We start from the raw sequence: 25,704 nt of genomic DNA on the forward strand, positions 1-25,704 counted from the left end.
TTCAGACCCTGCTTCCACCCACAATCTCATCACTCACCTCATCATTCTTTTTGTTTTCTTCTTATCCCACCAGACTTTCGTGGGGACAGTGAAGCAATCAGGACCTTGGGACACCTGATCATTGAACTGACTGATGTAATGTACAGTTTGTTCCTTCCAGAGCAACATCATATGATATGTTCTCATACAGAAGCCAGGCACTCGTGGACAGTGGGAGTCATTGGAAAGTGTAGAAATGATGGCACTCTGCTTCGTTCTCCTCTTGCTAGAAGTTAATATGCTTGTTGCAGTTACTCTGAGGAGCTTTCAGCTATTGTTAACCAGCTGAAGAGAAGAAACCTCATTATCCAGACCTGTATTACTGTAATCATCTTCCTTGAAAGAATGGCTCACACACAGTGTTGTCAACTCTCATGATTTTATCATGAGTTTCGTGATATTTGATGTTTTTCTGAAAGTCCCTGCTGCTAGAATCAGGAGATTGTTTGAGAATCTCAGCTTTGATTAAACAAAGAGTACATGTTTAGCCCTCAGCTTGTGGAGAAATCCTGGAGTTAGGCGCCTACTCCAGGGGTGCTCCAGGCTGGAGCACCCACGGGAATATAGTGGGTGTTCTGCACCCACCGGCAGCCAAGCTCTCCTCGCCCCCCCCCCCCTCGTCCTCCCCCTGAGCATTGAGCACTCTAAAACATTGTTTTTTAAAGGTGACCTATGGAAGTCCATTGGGAAGGAGTCTCAATCCAGTTCCTAGTGGGACAGGTGTCTGCATTACAAATCCCACCATAATAAGCCCCAATCCTGGAAGGAGCTCCATATGCCTGTGGACTCCTGCACTCTTTCAGATCCCCATTGATTTCATAAGGCTCTGAGCAGGCACAGGGCCTGCTCACATGGAGTTCCTTGTAGGAGCAGGGCCATAGCCAGCAGTAACTGGCCACTTGTTTACAGTCTTGGTAGAACTCCACACTGAATACCCCTCAGGCACATAGAGTGGTCTCTCCATGCCACAGCAGGCAAACTGAGCAGTTTGTGTGGGAATCTTGCATTACCCACTGTGAGCTGTCCCTGTTCTGGGAGTGAATAAAGGATCTGAGTCACCAGGGCTGTTGCTTGTCAATAGAACTGAATAAAGAATTGGTGCCAAATACTATATTTGATTAATTTCATCTCTTTTTCTGTCCCAAATTGTCTATGAACAGATTGCAATTTTCTTAATTTAATTAATTGTTCAAATTTATGCACCAGATACTTTCTCTGAATCCTCCTTAGTCAGATGCTTTTGTGAGAGCACTTCAGTTTGTTTTATTTGTCAGACATAGACCCCGTGATGTTTGTGTTCCCCGTTGGAATGAGCCAGACTCTTGCAATAAGGTTTCTACTGTGTTTGTGTTTATGACTCAAAATCCTCATTCCAAGAATATTCTCCAATATTACCTTAAAAGACATTTCTGGTACTCTCAACTTGCCGGGCTTTTCATGGAAACAAACACAAAGGAATGAAATAAAAAAATGTGATCAAAATAGGAAAATAGTCTAGAGATTTTTTTTTTATACAGTTCTCCATAGCTGTACTGGTCAGTATCTCACCCTAATGCCTTAGTACTGTATAGGAGACATACACAACTATGTTTTTCTCTAGCACCTTTTCTGTCACATCCCTTCAGGACAATGTAAACCTCCGTTCTCTCTGTTACTCAGACAATGAGCAGACATGACAGATAAAGACATCTTCTCCTCTGTGTTTCTTGAATTTAAAGCAGGTGCCAGTTCCAGAGAGAACTACTTGTATGTCCAAGGGTCTTGATGAGGCTGGGTGCAGTACCAAAGTGCCTGCTACAGAGCAGCGATGCAACCAAAGCCTGCCAGAAGCAGAGGTAAGCACTGTATCCTGAGCCATATCCACTGTATGTCTCAAATGTAGAGGAGAGGGCACAGAGGGTGAAGAAGTAGAGAGAGATTTTACGCTTTGTCAGTAAGTGTTCTTGCTAGACACAGCTTTGCCAAGATTCCTGTTGTTGGACTAAAGATGAAAGCACCTGCCTGATGTCATACTGGACCTTTAAAGTTAGTAAAAAGACCCTCACTGTCCCTTTTCACCTTGTCCTTTGGAAACCATTTCCCTCCTGTAGTCTCCTTGTGTGGATGGCTTGTTGTTATAGTCAAACAAACTGGGCCCAAACATCCTCAGGTCAACTATAGGATTAATGTAATGAACCATTCAGTGGCCTACCTTGGTGTACTGGTGTAATTTATGGTAGTGTGGCCTCTCCGAGTTGTATAACTGTGGCATGCACAACTGCCATTGTCTGGGGATGTGGTTCAGGTGATCTATGTCATCATATGGAGTGTGGACCCACACAACCTGGCTATAGGAGCCTACTCTTTGTAGCCATAAAAAAACATGGCTTCGTGTGACTTTCTAGGGCTTCATGAAAGCCTGTCACTTGTCTGTGGCCCTATGTCTCCATGTGAATCCAAGCATGAGTGCTGGATTGAGACCATAAGGACCGCAAGCCTTGCCTGACTGTGTGTGATTGTGACCTCTCTTCTCCTCATGTGACCATGGGCGAGCACGGCCTTGTGAGACTAACTGTTCAGTCTCTCCTTGGGGATTTGTTTCAGGCATTTTTGCAGAATGCCCACTTGGCCTCCATCCACACAGCAGAAGAAAACAACTTTATTTCATTCTGATGGGGAAACTCCAGAACTATCACTCTGGGAAAGCTTACTGGATGGAGCTCATGATTTATTTAAGGTACTAAAGCACTGCCTTTCCAGCCACCTAGAAATACTCCCTGTACCTAACTTTTCAAATTTATATATGTGAATTTGAGGCTGTGAAAAATGTCAGCCTACGTGTATATTTCTACATACTGGGGAAGCAGAGCAAGCTTCCCCCCCCCATTCCTCCTTAGTGTTATCATGCCTTCCTTAGTCATCCATTAGTCAAGCTACACAGTTGCAACTCTTTTAATCGTTCCTTGTAAACCATTCTTCCCAGCCTCTTGATCATTTTAATCACTCTTTCCTTCCTTTCTTCGTTTCTCAAAATTTCTAAGAATGAGGTCCCCAGAACTGCAAAGAGCCATTTAGACAAGGACGGTTACCTCCCTGTTCTACAATGATGGTTCCCATACATAGCCCAAACGTGGACAGCCTCTTTTATAGTTGTATCGCCTGGCAAACTCATGTCTAATTACTGGCCACTATCACCCTTTGCTATGTTACTGCGTCTCAGGCTTCTCACTCCCAGTGACTATCTCTGTTTCTAATTGGTTTGTCCCCAGGATATGACATGTATTTTTCCAAGTTGAATCCTGGAAGGGTTTAGCATCATCTGTACATTTAATCTACTATTAATTATTATTATTTAAGATCTTTCTTATTAATGAAGATCTTAAGCAAGACCTGGTTCCAAAACTGCCTCCAATACCCTACCAGATACTTCTCCCATTCCCAAAACATTATTACCTGTTTTTGGACCATCAGCCAGTTTTTGTTCATATTAGTAATACCAATTATAATAATATGTATAGCATTTTGCTTTCAAAGTGTTTTACAAACATTAATTAATGCTTTTATCCAAGCCAATCCGAATGAATTTGAGTAATTTTATGACACCACATCTGATGCGTTATCGAAATCCACACACCCTGCATTCCCATCTCTCACTAATTTTGTACTGCTAGATTTCTAAGTTTTGTAATTCTTAAGTCCATTAGAATTTGTAGTTGACTTTTAATCCTTAACTTTGTATTTCCAACATTTTTATGGTTTGATTGATGAAAGCAACCATAACTCATTTAAACAACATTTTTTGTTTCTGAATATTTCATAAACTTCTCAGTGCTGCCTATTGCTCATGATTCCATTACCCATTAGCAACCCAACTTTGCCCAACAAATGTGTCTCCCGTTGACTTCAGTAGCAGGCATGCTTGTGTAACTGGGCACAGAACGGGCTGCATATTCAGAGATTTTTTTTTCCTCACTATTTGTCCATTATTTTACGAGGCACCGAAGACACATAGGCTAGTAGTTGCCCTGAACGCTTCTTTTTCCTGAAGTCACGTGCTCAGAGCACAGCAAGCACCCCAGTAACACACAACAAATGTACCTTACGCTGGTCTGTGGGCCACATTCCCAAATATGAACCAGCTGCTTTGTGACACTCCAACAACATAATGCAGCCATAAACCTATCTTAATTGGCTAATACAATCGGGTTTATAGCTTGTATCACTGGATTGGCGCAACAACTGAAAAGAGTACCAGTGTGTCTTACACCTATCCCATGCACTCTTTTCTTCTTGTGCCTTTAAAAATAATCCCACTTCTTTCTTTTCCAGGAAGGAGCTTTCTCATGGACAGATGGTTCTGAAATGGACTTCCAGGTGTTTGGTTGTGGCCAACCTGACAATCTTGGGAATGAAAACAATGTTGGCTCCTGGTACACTAATAACAGTGCGTAGGCCCTTGGGTCACTGATAATGGAGCACAGCTCACTCTTGAAGGTAGGGAAGGCAAGGAGGGACAGATCTTGACTCTCATTTGGTTTTGACCTATTGCATTCCATGTTAAGATCATTCCTGGTAGCCTACACACTGCTGTGCAGCTCAGCTCCTCACTCTGGCACTGACGGGCATGAGGGCACTGTGTTGTGAGGTGTCCCCCCATAATAGAATCATAGAAATGTGGGCTGGAAAGGTCTATATGAAGCCATCAAGTCCATCCCCTGTGCTGAGCAGGACCAAGACACTAGAGCATTCCTTAAAAACCTCCAGTGATGGGGACTCCACAACCTCCCTTGGAAGTCTGTTCCTGATCTTAGCTATCCATATAGTTAGAAATTTTTTCCTAATATCTAACCTAAATCTCTCCTGGTGCAGATTAAACCCATTACTTCTTGTCCTACCTTCAGTGGACATGGAGAACAATGGGTCATTGTCCTCTTTATAACAATTTATAAACAAATTTTACAATTTGAAGACTATCAGGTCCCCACTCAGTCTCCTTTTCTCAAGACTAAACTAATTCTCCAATTTCTCCAGGTTGTTTTGAATTCTAATCCTCTTCTCGAAAGTGCTTGCAACCCCTCCCCGCTTGCTGCCATCTGCAGATTTTATAAGCATGAGAATAACTCTGTGCGGGGGAGCCAAAACTGCCAACTTCTTTCTTCTCGTCATTAGCTAACCAGAGAGCCACTATCAATTCTATCAAGGGAAGAGGAGATGCCCAAAGTTATCTTCCCTTAAAGATTAGTTCTTGAGTGAACTGAGTTTTAAATACAGCCCGTTCAGGGCATAGTGTGAGCATATGAGAGGAGACATGGGGTCAGAACTGAGCAAGGATCTGCATCAGTCTACTCATACCAGAACCATCACCTCAGTGTCGGAGCATCAGATACATCTATTACACTGAAGGTCCCTCTCCCCTTCCTGGTGCTGTAGGACCTCTTCAATTTTGGTTTGGTTTGAAATACATTATGCTGGGGGAGTTATTGAGGGAAAGCAAAGTCAAAGAAATGGGTTTTACATTTCATTCCAAGGCACTGAGGTCCATGGTCACTCTGATCTCTTCCTGGAGTGAGACCCATAGTCATGGGCTAGCCCTGTCAAGCGCTCTTTATTATTGTTGATCATCTAAAACGTTTTCATCCCATCTACTTCAGGTGCTATCACGTGGAATGATTATTCTGCTGGATTTGCTTTCCCCTTTATCTGCAAATACAACCTGCTGAACAGGTAAACCTGCAGTGACTGGGGCATGGGTGGTCAGGCCTAGTAGTGAGAGCAGGAGTCAATTCTAGTCATCAGAGCCAAAGGTTAGATCCAAACACAGCATCAGGTACCAAGTCAGAGACAGAGTTAGATGCCAAGCCCGGGGTCAGAGCTGGAAACAGTGTCACAAGTAAGGCGTAGGAGAAGAGACCTGGAGTAAGGCAGGACAGCAGGAACTGGGAATAGATGGGAGTCTGTGACAGGAGGACAGGAACCAAGAGCAGGCAGGAATCAGGTGAGTAGGAACAGTCAGCCAGAGAATCCTCTAGTTGCTCAGAGAACTTCCTGGTTTATATAGAGCTGGCACAGCTAATCAGGGGTGCTGGATGTTTCCTCCAATCAGGAGCTTCATGGGTGGGGCCCTCTGCGACCTAGCACTTCATTGGTTCCCTTCTCTGGTTACTCAAGTGAGCTGCTGGGTGTTGGTCGTGGTCTGAGCACAGCCTGGGGACCCATGAGCCCAGGTTCAAGGCCCATGAGCTCTCACTTCAATGATGGCAGCACAAGAGCTGGCAAATGGCTTGGGAGTGGGCTGCATTGACAGCCTGGAGAATTAGGCACCGTTTTTCTCCTTCCTGCTTCTGCTTCTTGCCTCACCTCCGACCCCAAGGCACCTCTGAGAGGGGTAGGAGAATAGTTTGGCCTTCGTGGCCCATCAGCCCTCTGTCTTTCTGCAGAGGCTGACCCCAAAGGAAGTACTTAATCCCATTGTGGCAGTTTGTGTAATACAGGCAGGAGGCCACAAGGAAAAGGACTAAGACCAACAACTCATTTCACACCGGCCATCGAACCACCACCAAATGATAACAAAATTGGTCACAGACCAGATCTGAACTGGTGGCCTCAGTGTGAAAGACTTGGCCTCTCATTTCTGTTGCCCCAAGTTGCCCAAGCCCTGCTCTGACCCCTCTTGTGTTTGGACAGCAATACGTCTCTGTAGTACATTGTGATAACCAATGGTGCATCTCACACAACTGTCTTGCTGTATTTTTGAACATGCTATTCATGCAACTCCAGCTTTGGCAACTTCAGCCGCTAATTCAATGTGGAGAAGAAGTGCCAGCCCTCTTCCTGTGTTGAGGCTGCGAGATTCCATGTATCTTCTGCCTGTACCTGCACAGATTCCCTTCACCCACACTCCACACACAATGGATAGGGCCAATCACCACTTATTCCTTGCAAATAAGTATGGACAGTCACCCCCATTCACAAACACATGCACACACAGAGAGCTATATAGGGAATAACCCTCCCCCTCGACCCCACCACATATACTAGAACATAAGAATGGCCATACTGGGTCAGACCAAAGGTCCACCTAGCCCAGTATCCTGTCTTCCAACAGTGACCAATGCCAGGTGCCCCAGAGGGAATGTGCAGAACAGGAAATCATCAAGTGATCCATCCCCTGTTGCCCATTCCCAGCTTCTGGCAAACAGAGACTAAGGACACCATCCCTGCCCATCCTGGCTAATAGCCACTGATGGACCTATCCTCCATGAACTTATCTAGGTCTTTTTTGAACCCTCTTATGGTCTTGGCCTTCACAACATCCTCTGGCAAGGAGATCCACAGGTTGACTGTGCTTTGTATGAAAAAATACTTCCTTTTGTTTGTTTTAAACCTGATACCTATTAATTTCATTGGGGGACCCCTAGTTCTTGTGTTATGAGAAGGAGTAAATAACACTTCCTTATTTACTTTCTCCACACCCGTCATGATTTTATAGTCCTCTATCATATCCCTCCTTAGTCGGCTTTTTTCTGAACTGAAAAGTCCCAGTCTTATTAATCTCTCCTCATATGGAAGCCGTTCCATACTCCTAATAGTTTTTGTTGCCCTTTTCTGAACCTTTTCCTAATCTGATATCTTTTTTGTGATGGGGTGACCACATCTGCATGCAGTATTCAAGATGTGGGTGTACCATGGATTTATATAGAGGCAATATGATATTTTCTGTCTTATTATCTATCCCTTTCTTAATGATTCCCAGCTAGATGTGGAGAATCACCTCTGGCAATGGAGCTTGACACTCAACAGCAGAGAGCTTTGTCCTGAGCTGGAATGGAGGCTGATCTCCGTCAGGGGATTTAGGTACCAAAGTCCCTTGGACCCATGGCCAAGTCCTCTTGAAATGAGAATCCCAAATTTTTGGTGGACTGAGATTCAGAATGAAATTTAAAATCCCACTAACATCTGGAGAACACAGATCTCCTGAGTCCCAGGCAGTACCTCAGCCATACATTTCAAAGGTGCACATCTTATTAAGTTACTTTTAACAAAAAATAAACTGTCCCTTGCCCCCGCCATTGTCCACATGCCCCAGCCAGTCTGTGCCCCCACAGCTAACCAAGAGTTCCATTCTTACTCTGCTCTGCCCACCCCAGACACAGAGAGATGCTCCATCACCACCCAAAAAGGGTGAAAAATAAAAGGTCTCTGAGATGATGCCTGTGCAGCTGAACTCTGTAAAGACAATGGCATCTCCTGCCCCAGGCAGTCCTGTGGGCTGGACATTTGATTTTCCAAAACCCACTTAAAAGAAGCTCTGCCTCATTCTGACCAGCTGGCCTAGCTGAGTCCCATGTGGGTTATTGAAAATGTAAAAGAATTCAAAGCACGTTGAGTTTACCAGCGTAGATGGCCATTAATTAAGCTTCTCAACCCTGTGGAGATGGGATACAAAGGGATCTCTCCCTCCCCTCCCCCACCCGCCCTGGCCTCTGACACAAGAGCTGGTTGACTGGGCAGGACATGAAGAATCCTATAGCCAATGGAAATCTCAACGTACATGGAATGGAATTTGAAGCGCTGGGCTTTGCCAGGATGCCACGGCAGATCCCAGAATCCCCAGTTCCTGCAAACAATGTGCCTGGATCTTTATTAATTGCATGTAACTGGGAAATTTTGTTTCCAAAAATGTGTGAATGCTTGAAAATTGTCAGCATGGAGGTGACAATCTAATTGTCCCCCATGGGGAGATGTTTCATGCCCTCACACATCTCTAGGGAGCAGCAGGGGTTGGCAAACAGCAGCACATTGCCATGCCAGCCACGCCAGTTACTAACTCTCCAACATGTTCCAGCATGGCATCCCATCACAGGGACTCAGAGCACTTTACCAAGAGATGCCAATGGGTCAGTATTATTAGCTCCATTTCACAGATAGGAAAACTGAAACAGAGAGAAAAGGGACCCACGCAAAGACTGAACCAACAGCAGAGCCAGGAATAGAACCCAGGAGTTCTAGCTCCTAGGCCCTTGCTCTAACCAATAGACCGTCTTGCTTCTCTGGACAGCTGCATGTCTTGTTCTGAAACCAATAACCAAGCGACAGAGGATCCAGATGAGGCTGGCTGAGCAGATCAAAATTCAGCTCAGACGGGACTTTCATGTCTTTGACAGACCTCATCCCAGGACACGATGCAACAATGCTGTGATTTTAGCAGTTTATGCACAATTGCTGCCTAGAAACCACAACACATATTGGTCCCAGATAGCTACACAGACTGGTGAATGCAGGGAAGATGGTGCACAGTCATTCAAGGACCAGACTGAGACCACAGGGAGTCATGCATGAAGAGAAAAAGACCAGCAGGAGCACACAGTGAGAAGAACAGGATCACATGGGATTGCATAGTGAGGAGGTCACAGTTCCCGAGGTAACAGCACCTCTGACCCCATCCTGGCCTCCTTGAGGGCACCCTGCTCAGGACTTAGGCCTCTAGCTGTCACCTATTTTAGGGTGGGAAGCTGCATTCCTCTCCTTCCAGACCAAGGATTTAGGCTGTAATTCCTCCTGCTCTTCATTGTGATTACCTTAGCAAGCCTGAGGTTAGTTCAAAGCCTGCCATCCTGCTGTCGCCAAGGCAGTGACAGGGTTAACCAGTGACCAGCCAACCTTTATACAGCAGAGTATTTATTCAGAACAAAAACATTACAGACAACACATCTTTGGATAACAAAACAGCTTATAAGCCAGCCTGCCTCTTGTACCAGGTGTCACCCCTCTTCCGCATGGAGACCCAGCCCTTCCAACCCCTTCAGCAGGGTCTGTCCCTCTAGGGCACAGTGTCATGTCAGTTCTTGGTTCCAGTAAATGACCCCTCTCCATGTCAAGCTGCCACTTTATACAAGTCTCAGTTCTCTGTCTGCTGGGCCTCTTGAACTCAATCAAAACCAGGATATGCAATCCTCCCCACCCCCATGGCGTTACTTCTGCAGACTGAGATCTAGAGACTTAGAGGTCTGCCATAATTACTCACCCCCACCCCATAACATAAGTTCCTCATAGTTCATTCATGGCTGAGGTGACTTCCACCTAGACACTGCATTGCTTGTCTTGTTTCAAGAAAAGAAATTAACCTCCCTCCTAGTGGGTAACAATACAAGGGGAGGGGAAACTGACTCACACCTATTTTTCCATAAAAATGTATCAGAAGGTTCCCAGTTCTTCAAATGCAGTGTGAAGGGAACCAGGGTGGGTATAAAGTTTCCTTGTGTGCCCAGGGACCTTCTCCTGCAGTTTGTTCCCAGCCCTGGGAGTCTCCTGACAGCTATGTGGGCAGGCATCTGGATCATAACGAGGAAGATGGTTCCATGGGCAGGCAGGCTCCAAACGATGTCCCTGTTTATCCATAATCAGAACAGGATCGGAGGTGGGTTAAAATTGGGACATACGTCTTGTGCCAGGTGGAGGGGGGCTTCTAGGACATGCAGAAGGTCATTGCACTAGTGCATTGGGGATCCAGCTGGTACTGCCCCTGGTTTGTTGCTGGGGGAAAGTTCTGCTGTTTGCCCCATTTCCTCCTCCTTGTTGCACTACTCAGAGTCCCCACAAAGCAAAACCACTGCTTCTAGTACGGGGAGGTGCAACAGCGTCTCTCCTTGACTTTCACCAGGTGTCACTCACCGCAGGGCTGGAAATGCTCAAGGAACCTCAGGATCTGACCTGAAGTTTGGATCCGTGTCCCTCCTTGCTGGTTAAAAGTGGGCTTTTCAAAAGAGCCCATGTGAATTAGGAGTGCAAGGCCCTTCAAAAGGGAATGGAATTCAGGCTCCCAATATACCAGGTGCTCTTGAAAATCCCACCTTCAATCCAGTGGAAAGGCACTAGGTCCATGAAAGGTGCTTCCCCAGTGAATGGTGGGTGCCAGTATCTCTTAAACAATCAGTCATAAGGCCTTTGCTCAAAAAGCTCCCTTGACACCAGCACTCTTCTATCACCTTCTCTCTCATCTTCCTGTTCTGGGGAAGGGTTTGGCAAACTAGCTTTGGCAACACCTAGAGTCCTCCGATTCCTTGTGCCATGTTCTTGTGCACCAGACATGGGCTGGTCACAGAGCTCACACTAGATGTGGTCATCAAAAGATATTTTAATGCTCTGCCAGGTATAGCTGAGCTTAAATAAGGTATTTTACGCTCAGTGCCATCTAGTGGCCGAACAGTGTAATACAGTTTTACATTCCATTACACTTGAGATCTCAAACTCGAATCACCACGAGGGCCACATGAGGACTAGTACATTGGCCCAAGGGCCACATCACTGACACACACTCCCTCCTGCCCCTGGCCCTGCCCCCATTCCAACCTCTTCCCCAAAATCCCCACCCCAACTCCATCCCCTCCCTGCCCCTATTCCAAACCCTTCCCCAAATCCCTGCCCCGCTACCTCCCCTGAGCGTGTGGCTCCCCACTCCTTCCCCCTCCCTCCTAGAAAGTACTAAGCACCGCCAAACAGCTGTTTGGTGGTGGGAAGCGCCTGGAGATGAGCGGGGACTCGACGCGCTGGGGGGAGGGAGAGTGGGGAAGAGGGGAGCTTGGCGGCCTGCAGGAAATAACCCTGTGAGCCTCGTGTTTGAGACCCCTGCATTACACCCTGGATCCCTGCAGTCTGATTTTAGACTTGGCCTCACTGATCTTGGTGATGGGCAAAGATCACATCCATGTCAATTCTTTTATGGCCTGATCCAAACCCCATTAAAGTCAACAAGAGTCTTTCCATTGACTTCCTCCAGCTTTGGATCAGGCCCTCTAAAGCTGTCAGCTGCCTTTGATCCCACTGGCCACAAAGCAACGTTTCTGTGAACCCAGGAGGGGGGTAGAGGAAGTCACCATTGAGCACTGCTGCTATTTCCTCCCCTCCTCAGGGTGTCGTGGTGAGTGCCAGCTCTTCTGACTCAAGGGCACTTTTGTGTGGGGCTGAACCCTGCCACCTCTCCTGTTCAATGTACATGCGAGGCATCTCACGGGGGAGAGTGCCCGCAGTGTGTGCCCACATGCTGTGTGTTAAAAACAGACTTCTTACAGGAAAAGCCTAAGATGTGGTTTCTGAAAGCATAACATGAATTGGTAACGACAGTACAAATGAACTATTCCCCTCACATCAGAAAGACAGGCTAATGGCAAAGCCTAATGCAGTACTGCCAACTCTCATGATTTTATCATAGTCTCTTGGTGCTTTCATAAAGCCTCAGTTCCTGAAGTTGTGTCATTATGTGAGAATCTCAGCTTTCTTGGGTGGGTGGGGGGGTTTAAGCACCAGCTGACTTGGCCTCACAGGGCTCTGGCTGTGGAGCTCTTTCACTGCTGTGTAAACTTTGGGCTCAGGCTGGAGCCTGGGTTCTAGGACTCTACAGGGTGGGAAGATCCCAGAACTTGGGCTCCAGCCCAGACCCAGAAGTCTACACTGCAATGAAACAGCTCCGCAGCCAGAGCCCTGCAAGCCTGTGTCAGCTGGCACGGGCCAGCAGCAGGTGTCTAGTTGCTGTGTAGACATGCCCTGAAAGATTCAAAAACCAGAAGAAAAATAAAAAGAACCCAACATTTACTATGTTTTAACAATCTCATGAATTTTAGGCCAATCACATGATTATTTATTTAGTGTGTGCATAGTCGTCTAGCCAAGCGATGGCATCTTCAGTGGTGTGAAGCAGTTCTTCTAGGCCACCGCTGAACCTAGTGAGCAGGCATTCATGGACAATGTGCGTCATCACCTGTGTTGCGCCACAGCTTCACAAAGGGCATTGAGGAGGCTGTTAGATAGGGCTTTCCCTGCCCCACCCTGGCTGAGAAGTAGCTTGAGTGAAGCAAAACCTTCTGGGATGAATCTGGAACTGGGCATGCAAAGAGGGGTCTGTGCCTGGTTGGAAGCTGTGAGAGAATCCTGTGTGAAAAGCCAGTTTATAAACTGTTTAACAGGGGAACTTCATAACCTGCTGGTGAAGGAAAATAACTTACTGGATCAACCTCTGGAGCAGATTACATGCAGACTTCAAAATGTGGAAGCAGAAATTGGGGGTTCCTTAAAGATATCAGCTGTTAATTCCCCAGCCTTGCGGTGACTCCTTTGTACCTGATGCAGCACTTCAAGAAATGATTGCTACTGTCATAGTTTACGGGTTAACTACACTTTTGTCCCCCAACTCACTCCCTTCATTACAAGTTCATGTCATGTTTCAGATCAGGAAGAACAACCTGGCACAGTTCATCTGTTTCTGTATGTAGCAGGTGTGGCCCAACCGTGGCTCACGAGCCGTATGCGGTTCTTTTACAGTTCAATTACAGCTGTCAGCGCCCCCAGCCCACTCTCTACCTAACAGACTGATGGAGGGAAGCTTGGGGCTACTGCCCTGGGGTGGGCTGGTGGGGTTAGGGTCTTCTGCCCAGCAGACGGGGGGTCTCAGGGCTTCGGTGGGAGTGGGGCTGAAGCCCCAAGCCCCGGCAGGCACACCTGGCTCTCTGACTTCTCAAGATTATTGTATGTGGCCCAGAAGGTCAGTATATTTGGGCACCCTGGTATATAGCTTACACCTTGATCTCTGGCCTCCTGAAAAGCTAAGACCCATCAATTGCCTACTCTCTGCAGATGAAGCTTCAAAGGCTGGGTCTTTACGTGGGAGTTGTTGGGGAATTTCCATTAACCATCCCACAGGGAGTCCTCAGGGAACCCATTCAGCAAGCCAGGACCCTGAAAACACATTTCCTACTTCTTGTCACAAAAGTCCATGCTGGTCTGGCTCATTTCAATATTTCAGGTCCGCATGCTATAATTACTATAAGGTGGGTGCACAGCTGGTTGAGAGACCATTCTCACAGAATAATTATCAATGGTTCACTGTCAGACTGGGAGGGCACATCTAGTGGGGTCCTGCAGGGGTCAGTTGTGGGTCTAGTACTATTCAATATTTTCATTACTGACTTGGATAATGGAGTGTATGCTTATAAAATTTGCAGATAACACCAAGCTGGAAGGGGTTGCAAACACATTGGAGGACAAAAAGAAAAGGAGTACTTGTGGCACCTTAGAGACTAACAAATTTATTTGAGCATAAGCTTTCGTGAGCTACAGCTCACTTCATCGGATGCATTTGGTCGAAAGCTTACGCTCAAATAAATTTGTTAGTCTCTAAGGTGCCACAAGTCCTCCTTTTCTTTTTGCGAATACAGACTAACACGGCTGCTACTCTGAAACCTGACATTGGAGGACAGGATTAGAATTCAAAACAACTTTGATAAATTGGAGAATTGCTCTGAATTCAACAAGATGAAATTCAATAAAGTTAAGTGCAAAGTGCTTCACTTAGGAAGGAAAAATCAAACGCACAACTACAAAATGGGGAATAAATAACTGGCTAGGAGGTCGTACTACTGAAAAGGATCTGAGGTTATAGTGAATCACAAATTGAAGATGAGTCGACAATGGAATGCAATTGCAAAAAAAGCACATACAAATCTGGGGTGTATTTAGAGGACAGTTTTATGTAAGACATGGGAGATAATTTCCCCTCTCTACTTGGCACAGGTGAGGCCTCAGGTGGAGTACAATGTCCAGTTCTGGGCACCACACTTCAGGAAAGAGATGGACAAATTAGAGATGAGAGCAACAAAAATGATAAAAGGTTTAGAAAACCTGACCTATGAGGAAAGGTTTAAACAACTGGTTATGTTTAGTCTTGAGAAAAGAAGTGTGAGGGGAGACCTGCTACACATAAACTTCCTGCTACCTGCTTCCAATATGGTAAGGGCTGTTTCAAGAGGTCACTGACCCATTGTTCTCCATGTGCAGTGAAGGTCAGATAAGAAATAGTGGGTTCAATCCACAGCAAGGTTCGATATTAGGAAAAACTTTCTAACTATAAGGGTAGTTTAAGCTCTGGAACAGGCTTCCAAGAAAGGTTGTGGAATTCCCATCACTGGAGGTTTTTAAGAACAGGTTGGACAAACACCTGTCGGGAATCCTCTAGGTTTATTTGGTCCTGCCCCAGAGCTAGGGGCTGGACTTAGTAACTTCTCCCTTTCAGCTCTACATTTCTATGATTCTGTGTGTCCCAGGTCTCAGATTTGTCACAGTAAAGTGGTGAAAAAAGTGGAGCAGGCCCAGGAGCAAGCTCTTTGCAAGTGTCCCTTGGTTCAGACGAGAGAGGCTATTTCCTGTGTGGGTCCCGGGCCAGATGACATCTGCAGGCGAGGCAAAGGCAAAGGCCATTGGAGAGAATTGCCCAATCAGAGGGAAGCCACACAAGGGAAACTGGAAGTTGTTGATGCAGTAGGGTCACCATCAGCGACTATGAGAACTGCCCTCCGGTAGAGCTGCCCACATACCTCTTACTATGTGTCTGGAAACACTGATGGTTGGAAAACCACAGTGTTGTTGTGTTCAGACCTGAAATGAGTCTGATCAATGGAGAACACTCACTGCTGTACAGTTTGTTTCTCTTTTGCAGCCTTCTTATGGAGCACCGTTTTTCTGTCTGATTTGTGCATATATAAACTGTCCCTGAGTGGCCCACACTGGGCATGTGATTTACTAGAAGAGCTTCTGCTACCCAGAAAATATTCACATTGATACTTGAGGATGCAATACTTCCTTTCTGGTGTTTAACTTAACTTGTTTCTTCCTTAATTGTTTCAATATGTTCTAATCTGTAATTTTTAATCTGTTCTATGAACCAGAGGATATTCACCCAAGAATTCTGAAGAAACTCAAATATTAAATTTCAGCACTGTTAACTGTGGTATATAATCTATCCCTTAAATCAGCCTCTGTACCAGATGACTGTAGGATAGCTAATATAATGCTAATTTATTAAAAAAAGGCTCCAGAGTTGACCCTGGCAATTACAGGCCAATAAACTTAACTTTAGTACCAGGCAAATTGGTTGAAACCATAGTAAAGAGCAGAATTATCAGACACGATATGTTGGGGGAGCATCAAACATGGCTTTTGTAAAGGGAAATCATGCCTCACCAATCTATTAGAATTCTTTGAAGGGGTAAAGATACAGGTTGACAAGGGTGTGCCAGTTGATTTAGCGTATTTGGATTTTCAGAAAGCCTTTGACAAGGTCTCACATCCAAGACTCTTAAAGCAAAAAAAGCAATCATGGGATAAGAGGGGATGTCCTGTCATAGATCAGCAACTGGTTAAAGGATAGGAAATATAGGATAGGAATAAACAGTCAGTTTTCACAATGGAGAAAGGTAAATAGTAGGGTCCCCCAAGGATCTGAACTGGGACCAGTACTGTTCAACATATTCATAAACTATCTGGAAAAAGGTGCAAACAGTGAGGTGGTAAAGTTTGCAGATGACACAAAATGACTCAAAGATAGTTAAGTCAAAAGCTGAATTCGAAGAGTTACAAAAGGATCTCACAAAACTGGGTGAGTGCATGACAAATTGGCAGATGGAATTTAATATTGATAAATGCAAAGTAATGCTCGTTGGAAAACATAATCCCAAAAATGATGGCATCTAAATTAACTAAGTCATCATGGATAGTTCTCTTCAAACATCTCCTCAGTGTGCAGCGGCAGTCCAAAAAGCTCGCAGAATGTTAGGAACCGTTAGGAAAGGGATATATAAAACAGAAAATATCATAACGCCACACTATAAATCCATGTTATGCCCACCCCTTGAATACTGTGTGCAGTTCTCATCACCCCATCTCAAAAAAGATATATTAGAATTGGAAAACTTACAGAGAAGGGCTATGGAACAGCTTCCACACAAGCAGAGGTTAAAAAGACTGAGAGTGTTCAGTTCAGAAAAGAGACAACTTACGGAGCGATATGATAGAAGTCTATAAAATCATGAGTGGAGTGGAGAAAGTGAATAGGGAAGTGTAATTTATACTTCTCACAACACATGAACCAGGGGTCACCCAATTAAATTAATAGGCAGCAAGTTTAAAACAAACATAAGAAAGTACTTCACACAATGCATAGTGAATCTGTGGAACTCATTGCCAGGGGATGTTGTGAAGGAAAAAACTATAAATGGGGTTCAAAAAAGAATTACATAAGTTCCTGGAGGCTAGGTCCATCAATGGTTATTAGCCAAGATGGTCAGGGATGCAACCCCATGCTCTGGGTGTCCCTAATCCTGTGACTGTTAGAAGCTGGGAGTGGACCACAGGGGATAGATCACTTGATAATTATCCTGTTCAGTTCACTCCTGCTCCCCCACCATCCCCTCAAGTGACTCTTTAAGTATTTAACTACCTTACATAGCTGGATCTTCTTTCTGGGCTGCCGAAATATCTTCTCAGGGAATAGCAATTATGGGGAAGTTAATGTCCATGGAAAAGTCTTCTTCTGCCAATGGGCTGGTATTAATCACTGCTAAACAGGCTATTGGGCCATCTCTTTATATGTGTAAGGACTGAAAGACAGCATCAGCATCTTTTCATTGCAGTCTGTCATACATTTTTCCTAGTTAAAAGGCATTCTGAATAAAGTTTCCACCTCCACAGTACATTTCCCTAGACAATATCTAACTCTGAAGTTAAAATCAGCTTACTCTGCAACCCCCCAATTTGCTCTGACATTCAGCCTTGCAGATGTAATACACAGATTAACAAGGTATCACTGTAAACTGCAAAGTATTGTGTGTAGTGGAGGTAGTCAAGAAATTTGACAGTTACAGCTCATTTCAAAGCTAAAAACTCCAGCTTTCCTGAGTGAAGGTGATAGTTCTTTTAGGCTGCAGTTAGTATTTTTGATCCATAACTCATTACTCTTTTTTCTTTCTCCCTTTGTCTTAATTTAATATAGAAATGAGTTAGAATGATGGAGTAGTGGAATTACTCGCTTAAGGTGAACAGTGAAACATGAACTGTAAATACCTAAAATATACACATAACTTTAAAAATGATTTCTATAACATTTTAAGAATAATTCTTGAAAGAGAATCTATGTTTTATAATTTAAAAGAATCTTGTTTGGGCATAAGCATGAGGTAATCTTAAATCTCTCCTTCCGAGGGAAAAAAATACATCAATCTGAGCTATGGACTATTTGCAATACGCTATCACCACCTACAGGACACTGGCGCGAAACAAAAAAGTTAAACTACAGAATTCTGACCCAATTGCCTACCTGCCAATGATATCTGAGAGTGGGTATCTCCATCTCCTATGCCCTGGACTTACTAATAAAGGAACAGCCCAGACATGCTTCTTTCACTTGCTCACCCATTCTCTTTGGACATCAAGTAATAAAATGAAGAGCAGAACAGCCAACCCACACTTGTCCTAGAGAACTTGGGAGTCAGTAGCATTTTGGTGAGAGCTTTAAAGTTGCCTTTTGGTTCAATTTTGTTGAAATATAGTTGACAGCTATTTCTTTGAATCTTTAAATTACTAAGTTAAGACATTTGGGAATTCAACTTTAAAATAAGTACACGTGGTAGTGTATTTTAAAATTAACCATTGGAACAAATTACCAAGGGTTGTGGTGGATTCTCCATCCCTTGAGGTTTTTAAATTAAGATGGGAAGTCTCTCTAAAACTGATATTCTAGCTCAGGGGGTCTAAAACATATGTGGGGGGAAACAGCCAAATCCCATCTTTAACTCTGGTCTGTGGACTGACTACATATACCCCCAGCCGATGCAAGGTGGAATGGCCTGACAGCAGACGGAGGTTTGCACAGAGATCAAGTGGCCAATACGGCCTTTATATACTAAGTAGATATTAATGATTATTTGTTCAGTGCTTTATTGTCACATTCACCACCCAGAGAAGAAACCTGCTTCCCTTTGGGCCACTGCTATTTCTCTCCTCCATGTCTCTTCCTTCTCGTCCTCCTTTCTCGATTCCTCTCCCCCTTCCTCATCTCTGAGGAAGTGGGATTTTTACCCATGAAAGCTTATGCCCAAATAACTCTGTTAGTCTTTAAGATGCCACCGGACTCCTCGTTGTCTTTGTGGATACAGACTAACACGGCTATCCCTCTGATACTTGATTCCTCATCTCTGTCAATCTCCTCTGTTCTTTTCTCTGCATTTCCTTCCCAGCTGCTGTTCCCAGTTCCTATCTCAGTGAAATCCCCAACCCCCATCCCAGAGCATAAACTGATCATGGATTGAATAGTTAATGTTAATAATGAATAAGCATTATTTAAGGTTGGTACTTCAGTTGAGTTAAGAGGAGGTGAGGAATTACACTGTAAGTCATTGATTTAGGCCGTCTGCAGACGCAAGGCAGCCATCACTGCATCAGTTACATGTGTTTCATATTTAGAAGGTTCTCTCTCCAGCAAAGAGAGCTAAAAATTTAGGGGGGGTTAATGAAAGCTAAGATTCTGGATAATCTAAATAAATCATGTGAGCCACATAAATACATCACAGGGACTGGATCTGGGCTGTATGTTTGACAGCTCTGCTCTTGGTTTTGCTCAACCACAAGATATGGGCTTGATACAGGAATCACTGCATGAAATTCTTGCTCCTCTGTTGTACAGGAGGACAGACTAAATGATCATTGTGGTCCCTTCTGGTTTTGAAATCCATGAATATTAATTTATTTCCAATTTGAGCCTGGTTGAACAGGGCAGACAGCAGAAAGATGAAATCCTGTTAATTTTATTTGACTTTTTTAACATCAGGTCTTGCCCAGGACTGAGCCCAAAATTTTCATCTTCCTAGTTTCATAAAATAAATGTATATGTATGTATGTGTTTGTATCTGAGTTGCTTTTAAAAGTACAGTAAAAACAACCTGTGAGTTGGCAATCGCCAGTTTGTTCAGGAATTAAACTGTACCTTACTTTTTATATACTACTTGTACAGGAAATTGTAATATTTCACAGTGGTCAAACAAATTACAGGATTTTTTTTCATTGCTACAGCCATACCATAATTTTTGTATAATCAAATAAAAACTTTGATCCATTTTTTTCTCTCAAACTGTATGTTTATACTTGGAAGGATTCGATTTTTAGTGGTGAATATCGGTAAACATTGATTTCACCATACACACACACACACAACTGCTGTAAAAATATTTCCATTGTTAATAGAAATATCCAGCTAGACAAAATAAGAAAAATGCTGCTTGAGAACTCAGAGTCAAAATTGAGTGGTTTTGAATTTTGAAATAGGCTCATTACAAATGGACTAATGAATGAACAGTGATACAAGTACAATTTGTTGATTTGATTTTTACTGTGTATCCTTTGACATGTGAAGTTGATAATTTGCATTAATAGTTTATAAAATTTTAACTTTTTGAATCTCAATGTCTCTGGTCATTAAATAATTGCCTGACTCACTCACAATGTCACACATCTGGGCAAAGTGAATTGATAAAAATCTAAAAATATAGTTAAAATACACATCGATATTACCCGTCAGAATTATAAACAAATTAAAATCAAATTCTGCCAAGACCAAGTAAGTTGTGTGGTCATCCATACACAGTCTGTGTAACCATTTGACTTAAAGATTCTCTTGTAAAGGTTTGTGAGAAATTGTCTGCAGTCAAAGACAAAATTATAATTATTTTTAAAAATCAAAAGGCAGACACCAGAGAAGAAATCTGCCATTCACTGAAAATACTGCTGGAGGAAGAAAAGCAACTTACTGAATAAACTCATATTGAAACAGCGAACAACAATCCCTAGATTAAATCAAATAGGGTTTATTAAAATTTTCTTTTTTAAAATTTCAATAAAATGTATATCAAAAACTAATTTTGTGTAACAAAAATATTAACTACAATAATTAAACCAATATTGTCAAATCAATTTAGTTTAAAAGGTTAGGTTTGAAACAAGTTGGAACCCCAATAGAATAACTTACACCCCACTATCACATATAGTGCCTGAGATCGGCAGGAGTACATCCATGCTCCTTCACAACACCTACAATCCAGAAAAAATAAATCCCACTGCTGCAGATATTAGGAGGGGCACAGAACAAGATGTAAACATGAACGGGGGTGGAGGTGTCAAATTTAAGATTTTTTTTTCAGAATTTTAAAGATGACTGAATCTCACTGCACCCCCATCCCCAAACACCCTGTCAGGGCTGATTCCCCACTCTGGCACTTCAAATGCAGAAGGTGGGGGCCCACAAGGATTTTAAAAATCAATATTGGCCACTCCAGGCTTCTATTAAACTCCCAAGGTCACAGCTTCTCTCTGACCTTGGATGGGTAGATGCTGCCACCACCCAAGTGCAACCCCCTTCCCCCCCCCCCCCCCTTTTGAGAACCCAGGAAGGAACACTTGAGAATTCCTTCCTGTGGGGTACCCTCAGGCGCTTTCACCCCCCCCCTTCCCAGGAAGAGCTGAGAAAAAAACAAAGGAAATCAGCTGTTGCCACCAGCTAATTAAACAACAAATGCACAAACCTCTTAGGCACACAAAAATCCAATCCTGTTCTTGAAAAAGGTCAATTTTATTAAACCCAAAAAGAAAGGGACTACATTTGGAACTTAGGCTTTTTGCTGGATTTAAACGAAACAATTACAAAAATTAAGCATCAAGATAGGGCTCTTGAGGTTCAGCTTAAAGGTTACAAGCAAAACAAAAGCATCTGGCGTTAGCACAGAGGACTCCACGAGCCTTACAAAATAAAAGAAGGTTTCAGAGTAGCAGCCGTGTTAGTCTGTATTCACAAAAAGAAAAGGAGGACTTGTGGCACCTTAGAGACTAGCAAATTTATTTGAGCATAAGCTTTTGTGAATGCTGAATTTCGTTTCCACTGAATGCATCCAATGAAGTGAGCTGTAGCTCACGAAAGCTTATGATCAAATAAATTTGTTAGTCTCTAAGGTGCCACAAGTCCTCCTTTTCTATTTGAAAATAAAAGAAATAACCCTAAACCCTAACCCTTTCTAGACCTTTCTGATTTACTTACATATCTGGGTTTCAGATCAGTAGGTTCGAGGTTGGTGCTGTTTCATACCTGGTTTTAAAGCTGCTTACAGCATTGCTGCTCTGTGCCTCAGCTCCCCCTCTCTGGAGAACCACAACACCCAGATTTCAGAGTAGCAGCCGTGTTAGTCTGTATTCGCAAAAAGAAAAGGAGTACTTGTGGCACCTTTGTTTTTAGTCTCTCAGGTACAACACCCAGACAAAGGGAAGGTTTTTTCCCATTTTAAAAAGTTCTAGCCCTCCCATTGGCTCTTTTGGTCAGGTGCCCACTCCTTTCCTTTTACCTGTGGGCTTGTTAACCCTTTACAGGTAAAGCAAGTAGAGAACAGCTACTAACAGGGGTTTTATTGCTAAGTGGCTGGCTGGGTGTCCATAAAAGGGAGCGACCCGCTCCCTTCATTTATCACGTGCCCCCCAAATCACAGATGGTGCTGGCGAGCCTGGTTTAGGTCGGGTCCACCCCGGCTGGGTTTTCTTCCTGGAGGTTTAGGAAACAGAATTAATAAGATACTTGCACCTCTAATTTTACTAATAATTACATGAAGAGCTAAACAGTATTTTTCACATTTCAAGGACTACAATGGCTTAGAATATGGGGACATTTTTACCTGACTGATTCTGGGAAACCTTCCCAGGAGAGTGCATCAGCCACTTTGTTAGAGGTTCCTGAAATGTGTTGTATTTCAAAATCAAAGTCTTGAAGAGCTAAACTCCACCGAAGAAATTTTTTGTTAGTCTCTTTGACTGTGTGAAGCCACTTCAGTGCAGCACGGTCAGTCTGCAGGCGGAACTGCCGTCCCCAAATGTATGGGCGTAGCTTCTCCACAGCATACACAATGCCGTAACACTCTTTTTCTGAGACTGACCAGTGGCTTTCCCTCTCAGAAAGTTTTTCTGAAACACGACAGGCTGGAATTGTTGATCAGGTCCTTCCTGCATTAAAACTGTTACCTGCACACATTAGGGCATCCCACCTTTTCCCAGTCCTTTGGGCTCCAGGCGTAACCTGGTTAATTTAGGCACCCCCACCTTTTCCCAATTTGTAGGGCTCCAGGCAAAAAGCACCTACCCTTACCTAATCTGTAGGGCTAAGGGCCACCAGGACCCAATTCGTAGGGCTCAGGGTGTAACTAACCTGGTCAATTTAAGTACCCACACCCTTTCCCAGTACATAGGGCTCCGGGTGTATACTACTTCTGCGGGTTTACAGGACCTTTTACCAGTGAAAGAGCCTTACACAGTCATATACTACATAACTTCTATTTATTAACAATCACCAAAAACAGACTGCCCACGCTACACATACAGTGCTCACCACTCCAGTAAGACAGATGAACTTTTCTTGATGGCCAGTCAGGATCAGGTCTACCTGGGGGATTCCAGTTTCTACACAGTATCATTGACAGAGTGTTGAGGTCTGGCAGCTCTGATCTTTGGGGCTGGGTCCTGGAGTTGGTTCCCAAAGAACTTCCTTTTGGACTCCAGTTTATATAGTGAAATTTGAGTTCTTTTTAGCTATACCTTAACCAATCATTATATTAACATTTTACTAACCAATCCTAACGTAGTGTAACAAAATTATTTAACCAATCCTACCCCACCACCTTAATTTACACCTAGCAAAATTAATTATGTAACAGACAGAAACAATTAAAGAACCAGAGACCATACAATCCCAAACAATAGGGAAGTGGGGACCATAATGACAAAACAAGAAAGAAATGAGGATTTCACAACCACAACTCTTGATAAGTGATTTCTTGACAGACAGAATGCTATCAAAGTAAGTTTTCTTTAACCATCTTAAGATCTGTTTCTTTATCTGGTGATAGTGGGTGCCATTAGAACGGGGTCTCCTTTTTATAGCCTGATATTACATTGGTTTAATGTAATGTAGATGGAATGTGAGGATGTGACTTCCTGTTTCTCAGCTAATGGCTGCTGCTTGGCTGCTCTTTTAATCTGGCTGCAGATGAAGGCCTTAGGCTTTAGGCCTTACAATATGGCTACAGGAAAAGGCCTTATCCTTACAGTCCCTTCTTAATGACACTTTTACCAAAGCCGTCATTACTATTCCAGGAGTCCAATACTCAGACCTGCTGAGCTAGGGCTTGCCTCCTGGGAATAATTAACAAGGGCCTTATTTGATTTTGCATGCCAGCTTCCTGTAGTCTTCAAACAGTTCTCTTCATCCAGCAAGCCAAAGCTACTATGCTTTCTAATAAAGCCAATTGGATTCCAATGATCACCACAATGGGGTGAACCATTATATTTAACATACCAGTTGCAGAAGGTGACCACCCTAATAGTGTTTTCCACCAAGAGTGATGTCCTGCATCTGCAATAGTTTTCAGCACTTGGCTGATTTTTGCATTATCGCATTATCGCACTGAGAATACCTCTCCAGGGGAGGGAACTCCAGTTATTAGGAAGAGGCCTCCAGGACCTCTCTCCTACATGTTCACCACGGGCTCCTCCCAGCACTACTCATAGGTCTATCTAGATGGCTTGGGAGATCTGCAACCTTCACACCAGGCAGGCAAGTCACAACATCATCTGGAAGGAGGGTCCCAACTATGGGATCATTTCCCTCTGCTCCAGTTGGATGTTCTCCTTCCCTGAGACTTTCATCTTCCTCAACAGCAAAGAGGCTGTCAGACCAGGAGTGGGACCATTCTACGGTGTCCTGGAAAATCTCATCTATGTACCTCTCTCTCTCCCTCAGCTCCTCCAGTGCAGCCACTGTGGTCTCCAATGCACGAACATGGTCTCTGAGAGCCAGGAGCTCCTTGCACCGAGTGTACACATATGCCACCTGCCCATAGGGCAGGTAATCATACATGCTGCATTGGGTGCAATAAACTGGATAGCTCCCACTCTGTTGCTGGACTTCTGCCTGCGTTATCTTTTTACTCCTGAAGCTCGTTCCTTTGCTGTTGTTTTATATTTAACAGGGGGTGTTTGGCTTTAAGTTTAAGGAATGTTAAGTGTATCTAGCGCCCGCCCCACATTCCCCTCACAACTCTCTCTCAAAACTCCCGTTAGCTGCTCCTGGTCGCTAGCTTCTCTGGTTGATTCGGAGTGGGCTTTTTAATGCCATGGTCTTCCTGAGTAGTCCTGCCCGCTGGTTAAGGGTTGATGGGTGCTAAAGGGCTTAGGGATCAAAGCCTCGTTAAGAAGCTCTCAGCCATGCCTAGCAGGCCGTTAGGCTCAGCACACACATGGTCAGCACACGGTCCCCCAAACAAACAGACCATACGGTATATTTCAATCAAGCAACAAGCACATCACAAACACAAACACTACAGACAACAAACTTACCCCAAGGGTCACATAATTGCTCCTCCTTCACCTGGAGAACTCCCTCCCAAAACCCCCCTGTTAGCCGCTCCTGTTCACTAGCTTCCTGACCTCATCATGTGACTCCAGGAGCTGGGGCTCAAAGCACAAGCCAACAGGGTTTATGCTTTAATCTGGCCCAGCTCCTTGGAATACTTAACATAGAGAACAGCTGTATACTCATTTAGCATTGAGCTCTAAATCAAATCACACAGGGCCATTGTCATCCCAAAGGGCTTGCTTGGGGATCACCTTGGTGACTATGGCGGGTAACAGTTGCTTGTGGTAGGCATAGGCTCTCTGGTGAGTGACTGTGGGGGTGTATGTGATGAGAAGAAATTCTGCATGTAGTTGCATGGCTTTATTTGCTTTTTTAGTAGTTTTGAGCTGGATATTGGTCCTGAGGAACTCTGTTTGCAACCAAGT

The 25,704-nt window shown here is 44.0% G+C and overlaps 1 long non-coding RNA gene across 1 annotated transcript; it reads left to right on the plus strand.

Annotated features, from left to right (window-relative positions):
- The first annotated feature begins 13,287 nt into the window (after positions 1-13,287).
- LOC122459813 lies at positions 13,288-25,440 on the plus strand. The gene is made up of 3 exons (XR_006280755.1): positions 13,288-13,299; positions 16,589-16,593; positions 25,052-25,440. It is a non-coding gene; the product is annotated as an uncharacterized LOC122459813 (long non-coding RNA).
- Positions 25,441-25,704: the final 264 nt, after the last annotated feature.

This window comes from Dermochelys coriacea, chromosome 1, assembly GCF_009764565.3.
Source record: "Dermochelys coriacea isolate rDerCor1 chromosome 1, rDerCor1.pri.v4, whole genome shotgun sequence".
NCBI lineage: Eukaryota > Metazoa > Chordata > Testudines > Dermochelyidae > Dermochelys > Dermochelys coriacea.